This window comes from Sorex araneus, chromosome 9 (genome assembly GCF_027595985.1).
Source record: "Sorex araneus isolate mSorAra2 chromosome 9, mSorAra2.pri, whole genome shotgun sequence".
In the NCBI taxonomy this organism is placed as follows: Eukaryota; Metazoa; Chordata; class Mammalia; order Eulipotyphla; family Soricidae; genus Sorex; species Sorex araneus.
Window position 1 is genome coordinate 27,246,538 of NC_073310.1, and position 15,234 is coordinate 27,261,771.

General features: G+C 53.6%; 1 protein-coding gene across 1 annotated transcript in view; it reads right to left on the reverse strand.

The window, feature by feature from the left end:
• Positions 1-15,234, reverse strand: part of GPR137B (G protein-coupled receptor 137B) — a 49,630-nt gene that overhangs the window by 33,296 nt on the left and 1,100 nt on the right. The window lies entirely within an intron of this gene.

The window sequence follows — 15,234 nt, forward strand, 5'->3', positions numbered from 1 at the left end:
ACGTCAGGTACAGGGTACGGTGACCTGACGGCTGTGAGGTGGCAGGGGTCTCACACGCAGGACCCACGCTCCAGTCCCCTCTGAGCTCCCCGCAGGAGGATGCTCAGGACACAGTGGAGACAGGGGGCAGGGAGAGGGAGTGGGGTGGAGATGGTGGCTCCATCAGACCATAAAGTGTCCCCAGCACCAAGTCCCTCAGGGCTCAGTGTGGCGGCCACGCTTTGCACACCCCTCCTGGTCGCTGCCCCGGACGGCTGGGTGGGCTGAGGGCACTGGGCAGGACCAGGGCCAATCCTGGGCAGTCCCGCTCAGCAAACAGCAAGGCAAAGGAACGGGCCCAGGTCAACCCGTGGGCCAAGGAACGCGGTTACCGGAGTGGGGAGCCCTGAGCTGAGGGCTCTGAGGCCGGAGGTAGAGGCACGCTGCACTTCACTTCAGAGGTGGAGTGGTACCCACGTTTGAACCCGGCCGCGTGGCCTCTATTTCCAAAAGGCCCCGCCCAGAACTAAGGCCAGCGACAGGAGCTACCGGCTCCACGCAGCTCTGGGCCCAGTAAGTGCTGCAGGCGTCTCTGGGGTAAAGCAGGGAGACCCCCAGCCTGGCTGAAGGAGGCCGCAGAGGGACGTCTGCCAGGGGCGCCCCACCCCGCCTGTGTGGGGGCTCACAGTCCCTCCCCGCGTCCAGGCCCTGTCCACACCTCACAAGGATGAGGAGAGCACCCAGAACAGCACGGGACAGAGGCGAGGCTGGACTCTGCCCCCTGCCCCTAGTAAATCACCTTCGGAATGTCTGGGGTTCGCTCCTGCCCATCTGCCTGGCGCTTCCCGACCCACTCAGCCTGCTCTTTGCTTTCCTGCCGACAGTCCTCTTTCCTGCTCACGCTGGCTGTTTCTGCCAGAAATACCCCAGGATCTTCTTTGTGGCTATAGTTATGCACCCCCCCCCCCACACACACACCGCCCCGCTTCCCACATGCACTCTTTCGCCCACAGTGAAACCAACCACTTCTGTCCCCAGAGGCCTGCCTGTGCCGGGTGAGTGAAGCCGTGGGTCACACTTCCACTTGACTCAGAATTTCTCTGCCTGGAGCTGTTGGTTTTGTACATATCCGACCCCCACCGAGAGTTCTGCGTGTATCCAAGTCCCCACTCTCGCTCACCCCTTCTGGCAGTGCCGCCCCCCCCCCCCCCAGAAGAGAGTGGGCATTCTCCAATCCCTCGCCCTAAGGGAACCCAAGCCTCACAGCACCTCGGACAGAGGTTCCCAGGGGACCCCCCGACACCCTGCAGGGTTTTGACACTCAGCCAGAAACTCAACCACAGACCAGATGCAAAGGGCCCAGGATTCTGTTTCTCTCTGCCTCGCCCACCTATTCTGAAATATATGTGCATGCAAAAGCATTCGGAAATGCTGCGCGATGATGGTAAGTTTGCACTTATAAATAGCTCGCCTCTCCGGAGAGAAAATAGCCAGGACAAGCTCAGTCAAGCTCTGACACCACGCTTGCGGCACTTAAGAGTCTCACACGCAACCGTTTTTTGTTGGTTTTTTCTTTTTAGATTTTTTTTTTAATTAGTGAATCACCGTGAGGGTACAGTTACAGATTTATACATTTTTGTGCTCATGTTTCCCCCATACAAAGTTCGAGAACCCATCCCTTCACCAGTGCCCATTCTCCACCACCAGTAAACCCAAGGTCCCTCCCACCCTCCCCAATCCCGTCTCCCCCCACCCCACCCTGCCACTGTGACAGGGTATTCCCTTTCGTTCTCTCTCTCTGATTAGGTGTTGTGGTTTGCAATAAAGGTGTTGAGCAGCCACTGTGTTCAGTCTCCAGTCTACATTCGGCACGCGTCACCCCCAGCCCCCCCCCCGCATGACCTCCGACCACATTTTACTTGGTGTTCCCTTCTCTGAGTTGCCCAGAATGAGAGACCAGCCTCCAAGCCATGGAGTCAACCTCCTAGTACTTATTTCTACTATTCTTGGGTCACACGCAACTGTTTTAAATACAAAAGACACCGTCGGGACCCCAGGGAGGGTTCAGAGCCAAAGTGCCTGTTCTGGTGGCCCTGAGACTGATCCCCAGATCCCGCTCCCAGCAGCAATGCCGTCTGCCTGCAGCACATGGAGAAAAGTAAGGGAGTCCTGGCAGGAACCACGCCACCAAGACGCAGAAAGACCACAGGTGCCTGGTGCACATCACCCTCAGACCAGGTACTCACAGCACTACGATGCAAGAGCCACCCCCGGGGCTGAAGCGATAGCAAAGTGGGTAGGGTGTTTGCCTTGCATGCGGCCAACCCAGGATCGATTCCCAGCATCCCATATGGTCCCCGAGCACCGCCAGAACTAATTCCTGAGTGCAGAGCCAGGAGTAACCCCTGAGCATCACCGGATGTGACTCAAAAAGACAAAAAAAAAAAAAGAGCCACCCCCAGGGCGAGTGGGTACAAGCATGTCTAAGGGATGCAACCCTCAGCAAGGGCAAGATCTAGAGTTCAAACACAGCAATCCAATGTGTGACCCCCTGGTGTGGACCACAACCAAACATAAGTGACCCTCATTGCAACAGGGAAGGGGGGGTTGACACAGTGACCCCAACTGTCTCTCCCACACACTCACCACTCACGCAGGTCTGCACATGTGTGCACATGTGAGCATGTGTGTGTGTGTGTGTGTGTGTGTGTACACGCATGTGTTCATGTGCAACAGCATCCCCTTCCGGACCTGCTCATGTCCTTCCACCTTGTGCGTTCACCCATCTGAGTTGGTCAGCAGGTCCAGACAGTGACACACATACAGCACTAGCTCACACACTCCTACCAAGCCTCCTTCCTTCCACTTCTTCCCCTCGGACCCCCTTTCGCCCAGGAAACGGATCATGGGCAGGCGCCCCCAGAAGCACCTTGGCTGGATGCGTTGACGTGGCTGACTTTCTCATCACCTATGCCTTAGGAACCTTCTACTGCTTTCAATCTTTTTGCAACCAAATGTAGTTCAAGCAGCTAGGCTGGAAGACTGCATTTCTCAACGAGGGGCCATGTGTCCCCCAGGGTGTGTGTGTGTGGGGGGAAACGGCATGAGAGTAGGGGTCAACCTGCAGGAGGACATGATGGCCTCAGGAAACCAAGTCAGAAGTGGTTACAGACTCAGACTGGCTCGTCTGGACTTGAATCTTGACTCCACCAACGACTGGCTGAGCGCCTTTGAGAAAGCTGCCTAACCTCTCTGTGCTCCGTGTGCCCTCTCTCCTCGGGGTTCGGCAAAGACTCGGTGGATGAGCACATGCAGCACACTCAAGTGCACAGCGCCTGGCTGGCAGCATGTGTGTGTTCTGTGTCAGTGTCGTCGGTCCCAGCCGCGACTGTCGGTGCTCCCTGTGGGTTCTGGAACCAAGATTCTAAGTGTACCACTACTAAACTGTGCTCGCCGACGCCGTCTTGACCTGAAAGGGACCTGCGTGTTCAGAAAGCTCGGGAACCGCGGATGCGTTCACTCTTTGCCCTCCCGGGCCCTCGGCACTGCCCACTTCCTGACATATGGGGAAATGAAGCCACTCCAGCCCCTGGCCTCCCTCCCAGATGGCAATCGTCAATCAGCGACCCCAGTGGTGTTCCCACAGGCTGAACATCCTCATTCGCCAGAACAAAAGACCCAGCAATCAGAGACTCCGCATCCCTGGGCAGGATTCCTCCCTTTCTGCCCAGTCCCTGACGAGCAAAGCACAGCGCCATGAGGACAAGCACTGCAGGCCAACTAACAAAGCAAGACCATCACTTGTTTGCAGCGACACTCGTGGTTTTGTTTGTTTGCTTGTTTTTTGGTTTTTTTTTTCTTTTTGGGTCACACGTGGCGATACTCAGGGGTTACTCCTGGCTCAGGAAACCATATGGGATGCTGGGAACCGAACCCGGGTTGGCCGCATGCAAGGCAAATGCCCTACCCGCTGTGCTATTGCTCCAGCCCCGACACTCGTGTTTTCACAGTGTCCTTCTCTAGATACACCTGGAACCTGGTCAAGCCTAAAATCTTTGAACTTACATGTCAGTACTAAGGAAAGTCACTGGTTCTTTTTTTTTTTTCTGCTTTTTGGGTCACACCCGGCGATGCTCAGGGGTTACTCCTGGCTCATGCACTCACGAATTACTCCTGCCGGTGCTCGGGGGACCTATGGGATGCTGGGAATCGAACCCGGGTCAGCTGCATGCAAGGCAAACGCCCTATCCGCTGTGCTATCGCTCCAGCCCCCAGTATGGTTCTTTTTAAAACCGGCCTGGTGTAGGCAAGACCAGGCTCTCAAAGAGACGGAGTACGTGACTATGTCATAGCCCCATTAGTAAGTGTTCCCTGGGTCCCCCCAGAGCACTGCCTATTTGATATAAAAGTAAGTTTGAAACATGGGCAGGAGAGATAGTACAACAGGTAAGGTGCCTTACCCTGCACGCAATTGAACAGGGTTCAATCCCCAGAACTTTGTCCCCTGACCCATGCCAGGAGTGATCCCTTAGCTCAGCACCAGAAGTACTGAATACCGATGGGCGAGGCCTCCCAATTTTTATTTTTACTAAAATGTTTATGTATTCTAGAGAGAGAATCATGGTGATGTCGGAGGGAGTGAAGCCCTTAACCCTCTAATAGAAACATTCGACATTGTTGTCATGGGGGTGTTTATCACTAACCCAAGGGGCACCTGGAGGCATTTTCTGTTTTCCCTGCTCAACACAAAATTTCACGAAGCAGGAAACATGTTTGACCTTCATGAGGCTACACGGTGTATAGGAAACTGACCATTATAAGCATGTAATGAGGGCCAGAGGGATACAACAGTGGGTTGGGCGCTTGCCTGGCATGTGGCCAACCTAAGTCCAATCTCTGGCACTTCCTATGATCCCCATAATTAATTAAAGTTTTTTTTTCAAAGTTTTTTTTTTTTAAAGCATGCAATGAAGCGATTTCGATGATCATCACTAGGTGGTACCCACCCACAGTGCCATGTTACTCAACTTGTCCAAGAAAGAAGGCAGCCATACATGCTACAACATGGATGAGCCTCGAAAACATCATACTAAGTGAGAGGAGTCAGTCACAAAAGGCCACTGGTTCTGATTCCTTTCATGAGAAATATCCACTATCAGTGAATCCACACGCAGGGGCGCCAAGGGCTGGGGCGTGGGGAATGGCTTCGTGGTATGGACGACCTTGGAGTCAGGAAATGTTGGGAACCAAAATCCAGAATGCGGAGTCCGGGCTGGAATGCTGCCTTGGAATGCTGCCCCTGACGGGGGTCCTGTACCTGCTTTATCTCTGCTCTCCCTCCTGGGAGAATTCCCCCCAGAGAAAACCCTTTCCTTATGTCCATCCCGATAAACTAACGCCCTCAAATATATAAAACTAATCCAGACAGATCAAGATAGGTAAGCACCTGACCAAAGAATGTGCATCCTTTCCTTTCAATAATTACTGGTTCTGAGCAATAAATACTCCATGAGACAGTCGGGACTCTCACTCCACGAGCTGACCCTGTGCTTTTTTTTCTCTTTGCTGTCGATTTTCTTAATTCTCGTGGCATCCCTGCTTCAGGCCTGTCCATCCAGGGTTGGTCCCTAGCCATGAAAATGCTCAGGAACCAGAGAGGTGCTAACACATGAAGGCAGGGCTGGGGAGATGGCCCAGCAGGCAGGATGCTTGCCTTGCACACAGCCAACCCCAGTTTGAACCCCAGCACCACCTACAGTTCCTAGAATCCAGCCAAGAGTGATCCCTGCGCCCGGAGCCACGAGTAAATCCTGAGCGCAGGCCCCAAAAACAAACAAATAAATAAATAAATAAATAAATAAATCACACCAAATTGTTCATATTAAAATTAACAATTTTGTGTTACACAAATATCACTCAATTAGGAGAGGGGGACGATTTTTTTTTTACTAATTGAAAGAGTGAGTCTCAACTGTCCCTTTGACTTTCTGTTAGTCTGTCAAAGCCGACAGGACCAACTCCAAGAGGGCAAGAAGTGCCCTGGCTCTGTAAGAGACGAATAATCCTGATGAAGTCTTGCCTGGTGCTACCCGGTGACCCACATTCTATCCCTTGCCTAGCCACCAGCCACATATAGACCCTCACGTTATCTGGCAAGCAATAAATTGACTCTACTGAGGTTAGTTGGCTGGGGAGAGCATCAAGGGGTGGGAAGCAACCGGGCAGGGACTATGGGGACCCCTGTGCTTTACTGGCTATGTCCCCTGGCAAGTGCATCTGCCATGAACGGGGGTGGCTTGACAGTCTTGAGACATGAAGCCTGTTCAGGGCTCCCAAGGGCATCCTGGAGAAGCTCCCCTGGGTGCCACGGGTGGCAGACCACAGAGTCCTTCCCAGCACTCAGAAGCACTTGGGGCAGCAATCCCAATGCCCCGCCTGTGCCCGTAGAGTCCTGGGCAGGTAGATCACAAGAGGCACAGGCCGATCTGTCCTGCAGAGCTGGGAGTCAGGCCCAGGGCCTCACCTGTGAAAGGCTCTACTGCTGGCCTACAACCCTGACCCCAGAATATTAAGCAACAGTCTAGGGCTTCTTGTTGGGTTGTTTCTGGTGTTGACGGAGATGTGTTCACCGAATGACTCTCTAAACCCCTAGACAAGGGGCCACACCTGTTTCCAACTTCCCAGAAAGATCTGTCCCATCCCAGAATAAAGGTGGAGTGCAGTGAAAGCCAGTCCTCACCTTGCCCCGGGGAACTCTGAAGCCGGCTATCTGCTACTGGATGGCTGGAGCTAAGCACCATTTGGATATGTGTTGTTTTTTTTTTAAAGAAAGCGTTGCAAAACACACACACACACACACACACACACACACACACACACACACACACGCACACACACACACACACACACACACACACACGCAAAGACCACGTATGTGGCTCACAAGACCTAAACTGACACAGACATCATCGCCATTGCTTCTATTCTTACAGCCCTCCAAGTTCAAGCTCAGGGAAATCAGCCCATCGGGAGAATCAAAAAGCACCTGGACCTCATCTGTCCCTGAAAGTTCACAGGTTTTGAATTTCAGCCACGGCACAAATATGAAGTAAAATATGTACAGGCCACCATAGGTTTCTGTGGGTGCCTCCCGGCTGTGGTCTGCGTGGCTGGGGAAGCTGTTTCTCTCCTGAGAAAAGTGGCCCACCAGAGAGTGAGGGCGAGGTCCCCCGCCACAAACCGGGAAGTGGTTCCTCCCCTCTCCCTGGAACTGTGCTGTCGGCAGAGCAGCTGCAGAAAGCAGTTCTCGGATCCCTCGGTTGGCTGTTCTCAGAACTCCAAGAACAGCCCCGCGTGGTTGCTGGGGAGAGTAGCCTTAAAATGGGTGAATGTTCTTGCTTCTCCATGCAGCCTCTGGGCCCCGCCGCCCCCCATCAGCTCCAGGGACTGGAATGAGCAGAGCCTTGGTGCGGGCTCCCAGCCTCCCTGCAGAGACGCGGGAAGACAGCAGGGCCCAGGAGCCTGCGGAGCTCGAGCCGTGGCACACACTTGGCAAATACGACCTATGACTGATGCTTGGCACTGCATGGCGCCCCTGCACCCCTGGTCCAAATCTCACAGGCCTGAGCACGTTTAGAAGGGGCAAGTGTGGTCTCTGTCACAGGCAGAGGTGAGGGGGAAGGGACAGAGGCACAGCACAACCCTGTAGGATCCAGAGTCTGGGGTCCCGACCAGGGTGCAGAGCTGCCAGTATTGCACAGAAGGTGCCGATCATCTCAGCTCCTGGTCACGGGCAGCGGGGCTTGATCCTGAGTCCTCTGTGAGGGGCCTCGCTCTTCCCAGGAGTGCTGCTGGCTCGCCTGGAGCTGCCAGGGAGGGTGTTGCAGCAGCGACCACAGGGACAGAGGAAGAAAGCAAGTGCTTAGGGAGAGATCTTGGGGAAAACGTTCAAAATTACAATTAAGATGCTGCTTCTGGGAAGGTGTGAGGAAGAGCAAGTGAGGAGCTTTTACAGGGTCCTGTGGGCACGAGCAGACAGGTACACACACACACACACACAAGCACATGCATGCATGCACACAGACACACAGACACACACACACACACACAGATCCGGTGGTTGTAGGGCCACACTGAGTACCACGAGGAGCCAGTGCCTCTGTCTGGGAAGCCTGGTGTGGAGCACTGTGGCACGGTCACATATACGCTCTGCCCCACGGTTGTGTGTTCCCAGCCACGTAATGGGGAAGCTGGGAACTGGCAAAAGGCTGCCCCAATGGGCATCGGCTTTTTAGACTTTCACAATGACCAAGAGGCCTAGAAGCTTTCCCCCACAACTCGAAGATTAAGGCCTATATTTTGTGAACTTTCCTTCCCTCCCTCCCTCCCTCCCTCCCTCCCTCCCTCCCTCCCTCCCTCCCTCCCTCCCTCCCATTCTTCCTTCTCTCCCTCTCTCCCTCCCTCCCTTCCTTCCTTCCATCCCTCCCTCCTTCATTCCTTTCCTCCCTTTCCTCTTTCCGTCTCTCCCTCCTTTCTTCTTTCCTTCTCTCCCCTACTCTTTCACTCCCTCCCTTTCTTTCCTTCCTTCCCTCCCTCCCTCCCTCCCTTCCTTCTTTTCATTCCTTCCCTCTCTCCTTTCTTCTTTCCATATCTCCCTCCTTTCTTCTTTCCTTCTCTCCCTTGCTCTTTCCCTCCCTCCTTCCTTCCCTCCTTCCTCTTTTCCCTCCATCCCTACTTTCCTTCCTTCCTTCCCTCCCTCTTTCCTTCCTTCCTTCCTTCCTTCCTTCCTTCCTTCCTTCCTTCCTTCCTTCCTTCCTTCCTTCCTTCCTTCCTTCCCCCTTTCCCTCCTTCCCACTCTCCTCCCCTCCTTCCTTCTTCACCAATCTTCACCACCTCATTGTTGACTTCGCGACAGTGATGGGGGCTTGCACGCATGCCAGAGTCACAGAGTCTTAACCTGGTCGCCCACAGGGGTCACACTCCTAGTTGAGGGGCACTAGCTCGGGTGGTAGTGCTCACAGCGGCCACTGCAGAGCTCACACACACGTTCACCAGGGGTCACCCTTTATGACCACGGCACTCCCATTTCTTTTCCATAGTTGCAGCACTCCGCAGCAGCTGCACCCCTTTGAGGTGCTCCCCCCCAGCTGCCTGGGGTGCCATGAGAAGCAGCTGGTAGCGCCGAGCTCAAAGCAGCACACAGCCTATGCGGCCACCCCAGGGACTTGGACTCATGAAGGATGGCTGCAAGTTGCTCAGCGGCCTGCCACAAGCCACCTCGAGACCTGCCTGCTGAACTAACGCAGCCACCTCCCTCTTACTGGTGGGGGGGGCGGGGGGGCGGCGCCTGAGGCTAGATTTCCGCTGCCTCTGGGTTCTCTATCAGCCAGGATGAAGCCAGTGCTGCGAGGAGCTGGGGTTGCTGATGGCAGCACACTCCAGAGCACCCAGGCCTCGTGCCAGCTCCCCATGCCAGGCTGGGCAACCTGGGACCATCGACTCAAATCCCCTAGGTCCCCGCGGGCTCGTCGACCAAACCAAAAGGCTGGGCTCTGCCCGCTCTGAGGCTCAGGTATCGGGACCTGCAGCAGCTGAGTCCTACCCACTCTCCAGGGGATGCCCGGGGTCACGAACATTCCACAAGCATCAAATCGGCAACGAGCTGGTCCAGAGCCACTTGGAAGCCACGGGAGGCTGAAAGGCGGCACCGGTGCTGGGGGGCGGGTATGGACTTCGGGTCTGGGCTGTGGGGTGTGAGCAAGAGTGGGTTCTGGGCTGAGGCAATGTACAAAGGTGGGCTTGTCACACCAGCATGGAGTGTCCCGAGTTTGGGAGGTCTGCAGCCGGTCCTGGGCACATTCCCTGCTCTCCCCAGCCCCCAGGCCCCACTTCTGACTCACAGGCCCTTGTCAGCCCACCAGGAATGTCCAGGATCTCCCCCCCTCCCCAAGAGCTCCAACCCCTCCCCTGAACCCAGGGCTGCCACAACCACCTTTGGTGCATCTTCCTAGTCTCCCTCACAGGAGCCCAACTGCCGTGTCCTGCCGGGTCATCAGGCCTGCCTCTCTCCCACCCAGGAGGCCCGCTTCTCCTTGTCCCCTCTCACGCCACTCTGGAATGCCAGAGCCCAGGGGTTGGGGAACAGAGCCGACTCCACTCACCACTGCTAGGGGCCCCATGAATAGGAGTTTCCCGCCTACACGTGGCCTATGGTCTCGGGACTCGAGGGCTTACCTGCCTTTCGCCAGCCAAAGCCTGTTAAAAATGGCAAATAAAGGGAAGAACAGGCCCTGGAATAGAAGGTTCTTTCCAAGCCTTGGCACGATCCCTTCCCCAAGCATCAGGATGCTGAGTGGCGGCTTAGATATGCCCCAGAACAGGCACTGAGAGGCCCACACTGGAAAGAGGTGCTCAGGCCCGTGTTCTAAGAAAAGCCTTGGGGTTGGAGCGATAGCACAGCAGGTAGGGCATTTGCCTTGCACGTGGCCGACCCAGGTTCTATTGCCAGCATCCCATATGGTCCCCTGAGCACCACTAGGAGTAATTACTGAGTGCATGAGCCAGGAAAAACCCCTGTGCATCGCCAGGTGTGACCCAAAAAGCAAAAAAGAAAAAAAGAAAAAGAAAAGCCTGAACTCGTGGGGCCACACACCTAGAATCCACTACACGGGCCCGTCCACATGCCACGCTCAGACCCACTGAGAGTGAGCAGCCCCACCCACCGAAGCAGAGGCTGGCGGCCCATGTCACAGACCATGCGACAAGGCGGAGAGGTGATGCAAAGTTAGCAGCCGACTGGCGAGTCCCTGCTCCCCGTGGGAGATGGGGGCCTGACTCCAGCTCAGCGAGTGCCACAGGAATTTGTGGCCTTCAGGGGAAAAAGGTGACTGAACCTCTGCGCCTCAAACTGATGCTTGCTGAGCTGGAAACACACAACCAAAGGTCTGCAGGAAGGTGGTACCAGCAGTGGCTACCCTGAACCCTGGGGACAGGACACAGAATGCGGGCACAGGTGGGCACCCCAAGGAGAGAGCTCGGTGTCTGTGTATGCCCCGGGAGCAGGACCCGAGAGGGAGGCAGGAAGCAGGACGGCAGAGGCTCCGGAGCCCGAGGTGAAGCGGACCCCCATGATGCAGACTCAGGCACGTGGAAGAGTCACTCATGCACACGCCCCACACCCCAGTCACTCAACACACACCCTCTTTAAAAAGGGGAGAGAAAAAAATCCTGTTCTATGCCAGCACACAGGTAAACGTTAGTGACATGCTGAGAAAAAAAAATTTAAAAAACATAGGAGACATTACTGGTGCCCGCTCGAGCAAAGTGATGAGCATCAGGATGACAGTGATACAGGATTTAAAAAAAAATTTTAAAACGGTACACCCTCTTCTCTTTCCACAGGGCCAGCTCAGACGAGCTAGATTTCGAAGATAAGAAGGGGCCAAGGCAATAGGACAGTATGTGGGATGCTTGCCTTGTACACAGTTGATGTGGGTTCAATTCCCTGGCACCCCATCAGGTCCCCTAAGCCCTGCCAGAAATGGTCCCTGAGTGCTGACCAGGAGTAAGCGCCGAGGACTGGCAGGTGTGGCCTAAAACAAAACAAAATCAAAAAGATGAGAAGGAGCAGCTGAGAGTGCAGACCATCCTCACAGCCCCTTTCAGCCCAAGCCCTGGAAGGAGAGCTGGAAGGAGGCAGAGAGGTTTCAGTAGGGTGTAGTTTAATAGCCGAGCGTGGTAAGACAGCTGTAGAGTGAGACCGGAGCGGAGCAAAGGAAGACAGAAATGAATGGAGTTGTGAAACAGGAATCTGGGAGTGGACGGTGGAACTCCAACAGCATCTGCTTCATTTTCTTTCAGCCTCAGCCGTGAGTCCTTGTGCTCTGCCCAAAGTGCTGGCAGAGGAATATGATCTGGACAGTGGCCCCTGGGCTGTGGGCACTTTGCACAGAAGAATTCAGCTCTCCGAAGCAGGGGGACAGGAAGTACACATCAGTTAGGTGAGGGGGTGCCCCAACGCCTGGACCCAGAGGAGTCCCTAGCTCAAGGGACTTGAGGGCAGAACCACACCTCTCCCAACAGCCTCACACCAACACCTGGCCGAGGGCTGATGTCCAAATGCATAATGCACGCATGATGGCCAACATTGACGAAACAAACCACCCCATCAGAGCTAAACAGACAGCTTTCCAAAGAAGACATACAGATTGCCACCAGGGGCAAGAAATGCTGCAATGCATCCCTGACTATCAGGAAGATCAAGGACGATGAGCTGATCATCCCACACCAGAGAGAATGGTCCATTTCGGGGTCTGGAAACCAGGGATGTGAAGGGGAGGTTGGGATAAAGGAACCTTCTATTCACTGCTGGTGGAGTGTAAACTGGACCACCCTTTATGAAAAATGTTATGGAGACTTCCTCAAAAGGCAAACCAGAAAAAAATCATATGATCTAATGCTTCCACTTCTAGGTATCCACCCCCAAAACACAAGAAGATAAATTTAAAAAGATACATGCACAGCTCTGTTCACTGCAGCACGAGACAGTGACCAGGATCTGCACACACTCAAGCGTCCAATGACAGACAAGTGGATAAAGAAGGGTGTGCTGGGCCTGGAGAGACAGTATAGCGGGTGGGGTGCTTTCCTTTCATGTGGCCGACCTGGTTCAATCCCCAGCGTTTTTATGGTCCCTAAGCATTGCCAGTAATAATTCGAGTGCAGAGCCAGCAGTAAGCCCTGAGCATCATGGAGTGTGGCTCAAGACCAAATAATGAGACAAAACTGTGTATACACACACACACAAACACACACACTGAACTACTACTTAGCTACATAAAGATGAAATCTTGTGTTTTACCTCTACTTGGGCTGGAGCGATAGCACAGTAGTCGGGTGTTCGCCTTTCACTCGGCCGACACAAGTTCAATTGCTCCAGCCCTCTCGGAGAGCCGGGCAAGCTACCAAGAGTATCAAGCCCAAGCGGCAGAGCCTGGCAAGCTACCTGCGTGTATTGGATATGCCAAAAACAGTAACAATAAGTCTCTCAATGAGAGATGTTACTGGTGCCCACTCGAACAAATCGATGAGCAACGGGATGACAGTGACAGTGACCTCTACTTGGTTGAAACTGGTGGGTTTCATGCTAAAAGTCCCAAGGAGAAAGAAAAACAGATCATCTCACATACAGGGGAGAGTAAAGCAAGGGGAGAGAAAACGTCCAAAGGGAACAAACCCTTCAACTAAGGAACTGAACGTCATCTGAGGCAGATGAAGGAATGAATGAATGGGAAAAGTCTCAGGATCCACGACGGAAGGAGGGCAGTGGCATTTTGGTGGCACATACTCCGAAATCACAGAAGCGTGTACACTCTTGTAAACCAATGAAGATTCTCCCACTTCTCAGAACCGCCTTCCCCTTTATTCCCATCCCAGCTGCTCTCTGACCCCTGCAAAGTTCCCTTTTCTCAGAAGACTTGGGTCCCATCAGTCTTCCAAAGCTGAAATCTATGCTCCTTCACCATGAGCTTCCATGTGCATCCTTTCAAGCAGGAGGTTCAAGGCAGAGGGCAGAAGGCTGGGCCTGCGTTCCCACCACAGGAGGATGCAAATCCACCTGATGCTCAGATGTCACAGATGTGGCTGTAACCTTCAGCGAGTCCTTGAACCCCCCCAGAGAAACTGGGAGAGGACCAATTCTTTCGACAGAGGATGGCTAGGAAGACAAACTGAATTTGCAGGAAACTCATGAATGGCTTCACTCTGCCAGGATGAGGCTTGAGATAATGCTCCTTTGTCAGCCACCCAAAGAATACAAAGAAATTAAAAAAAAAAAACCTGAGATATATAAAGATGCCAGGGCAATAGCCGGCACCACTTGTCTGCAGTGATGTCTGATGGGTCACTTTCTCCCTCACTCAGCATTTACTCACCAACCAGCAGATGGTGAAGACCAGTCCTTCATCTAACTGTGAGTAAGGCAGGACTGGCATGTGACCACCAAGTCAGAATAGTTCCCCATGCTGCCCGTCCCCAGAGAAGAAGGAACAACAGCCAAGATCTCCGGGGGTGATGGGCCTATTACTCAGTCCTTGACGTCACATCAACCTATCAGACGTTCTCTTTTGCTGGAACTTCTCCTTTCGATCCTGTGAAAAAGCCAGTGGTTTGCCTGAAGTGGGTTTCAGGTGGAAAAGTGGCATTTGGACAAATAATCGCATTACTGGTGGACAGAAAAACATGCTGATGCACCCATCTTACAAGAAGGCTTTGCTATAGATCTGCTATGATTGCCGCAGCAGCTAATTTGTACCTCTACTACTTTTTTTTTCTTTCTTTCTTTCTTTTTTTTTGTCCTAGTTTTATTTTTGGATTGTGCATTGTGAGAGTAGAGGAATACAATTTTTTTTCCTTTTTGGGTCACACCTGGCGATGCACAGGGGTTACTCCTGGCTCATGCACTCAGGAATTACTTCCGGCGGTGCTCAGGGGACCATGCGGGATGCCTGGGAATCGAACCTGGGTCGGCTGCGTGCAAGGCAAATGCCCTACCCGCTGTGCTATCTCTCCAGCCCCTCTACTACTTTTTTAACCCAAAATATTCCTCTAAATTTTCAGCGAGGGTCTCCTGCCCCACCTGAACAATCTTCTTTCTGTCTTTTCAAACTTTTTTCATGACATTTTCTTTTGGTGCATACGGTCACTGTCAAAGGAATAGCATATTGCTCCCCCAAGGCTCTTAATTACTCTCCCCAAGTGGCAAGGCTGTGCCTTCCTCTCTGGAGAGACCGGAGGGATGGAGCCATTTCAGCTCTTGGAAAGCTAATGAGACTCAGAGATGACCACAAGCACGATGAGGATGCTCCTGCTGGCATGGCAATCACACTTTGGTGCGATCACTTTTGCAAAGCCCTAAAGTTTAAAGACTCTTGGTCCATGAACTCACAACGGTCACAGCGACAAGTCAACTGACAGGTTATCCCATTAGCTTATTAACAGTTTGCCTCATTAAACAGCTCTCGGATGCCCGTAAAAGAACCCCCGTAAACTTTACGGCTTTTATTTCTTGCAGCCTCTCACACGAGTCCAAACAGCAAAGCCAGACCTGCAGCGGCCACAGCCCAGGAGCGGGGTGGGTGTCACCCCAGCCAGCTGTGGAGCAATCGTGTGGAATGAATTAGTAAGCCGGAGTTCAGCAGAGTTCCTCGGGCTGCAGGTTCCAAACATCTCACCACAAACCAGCGCGCCCCTGCCTTA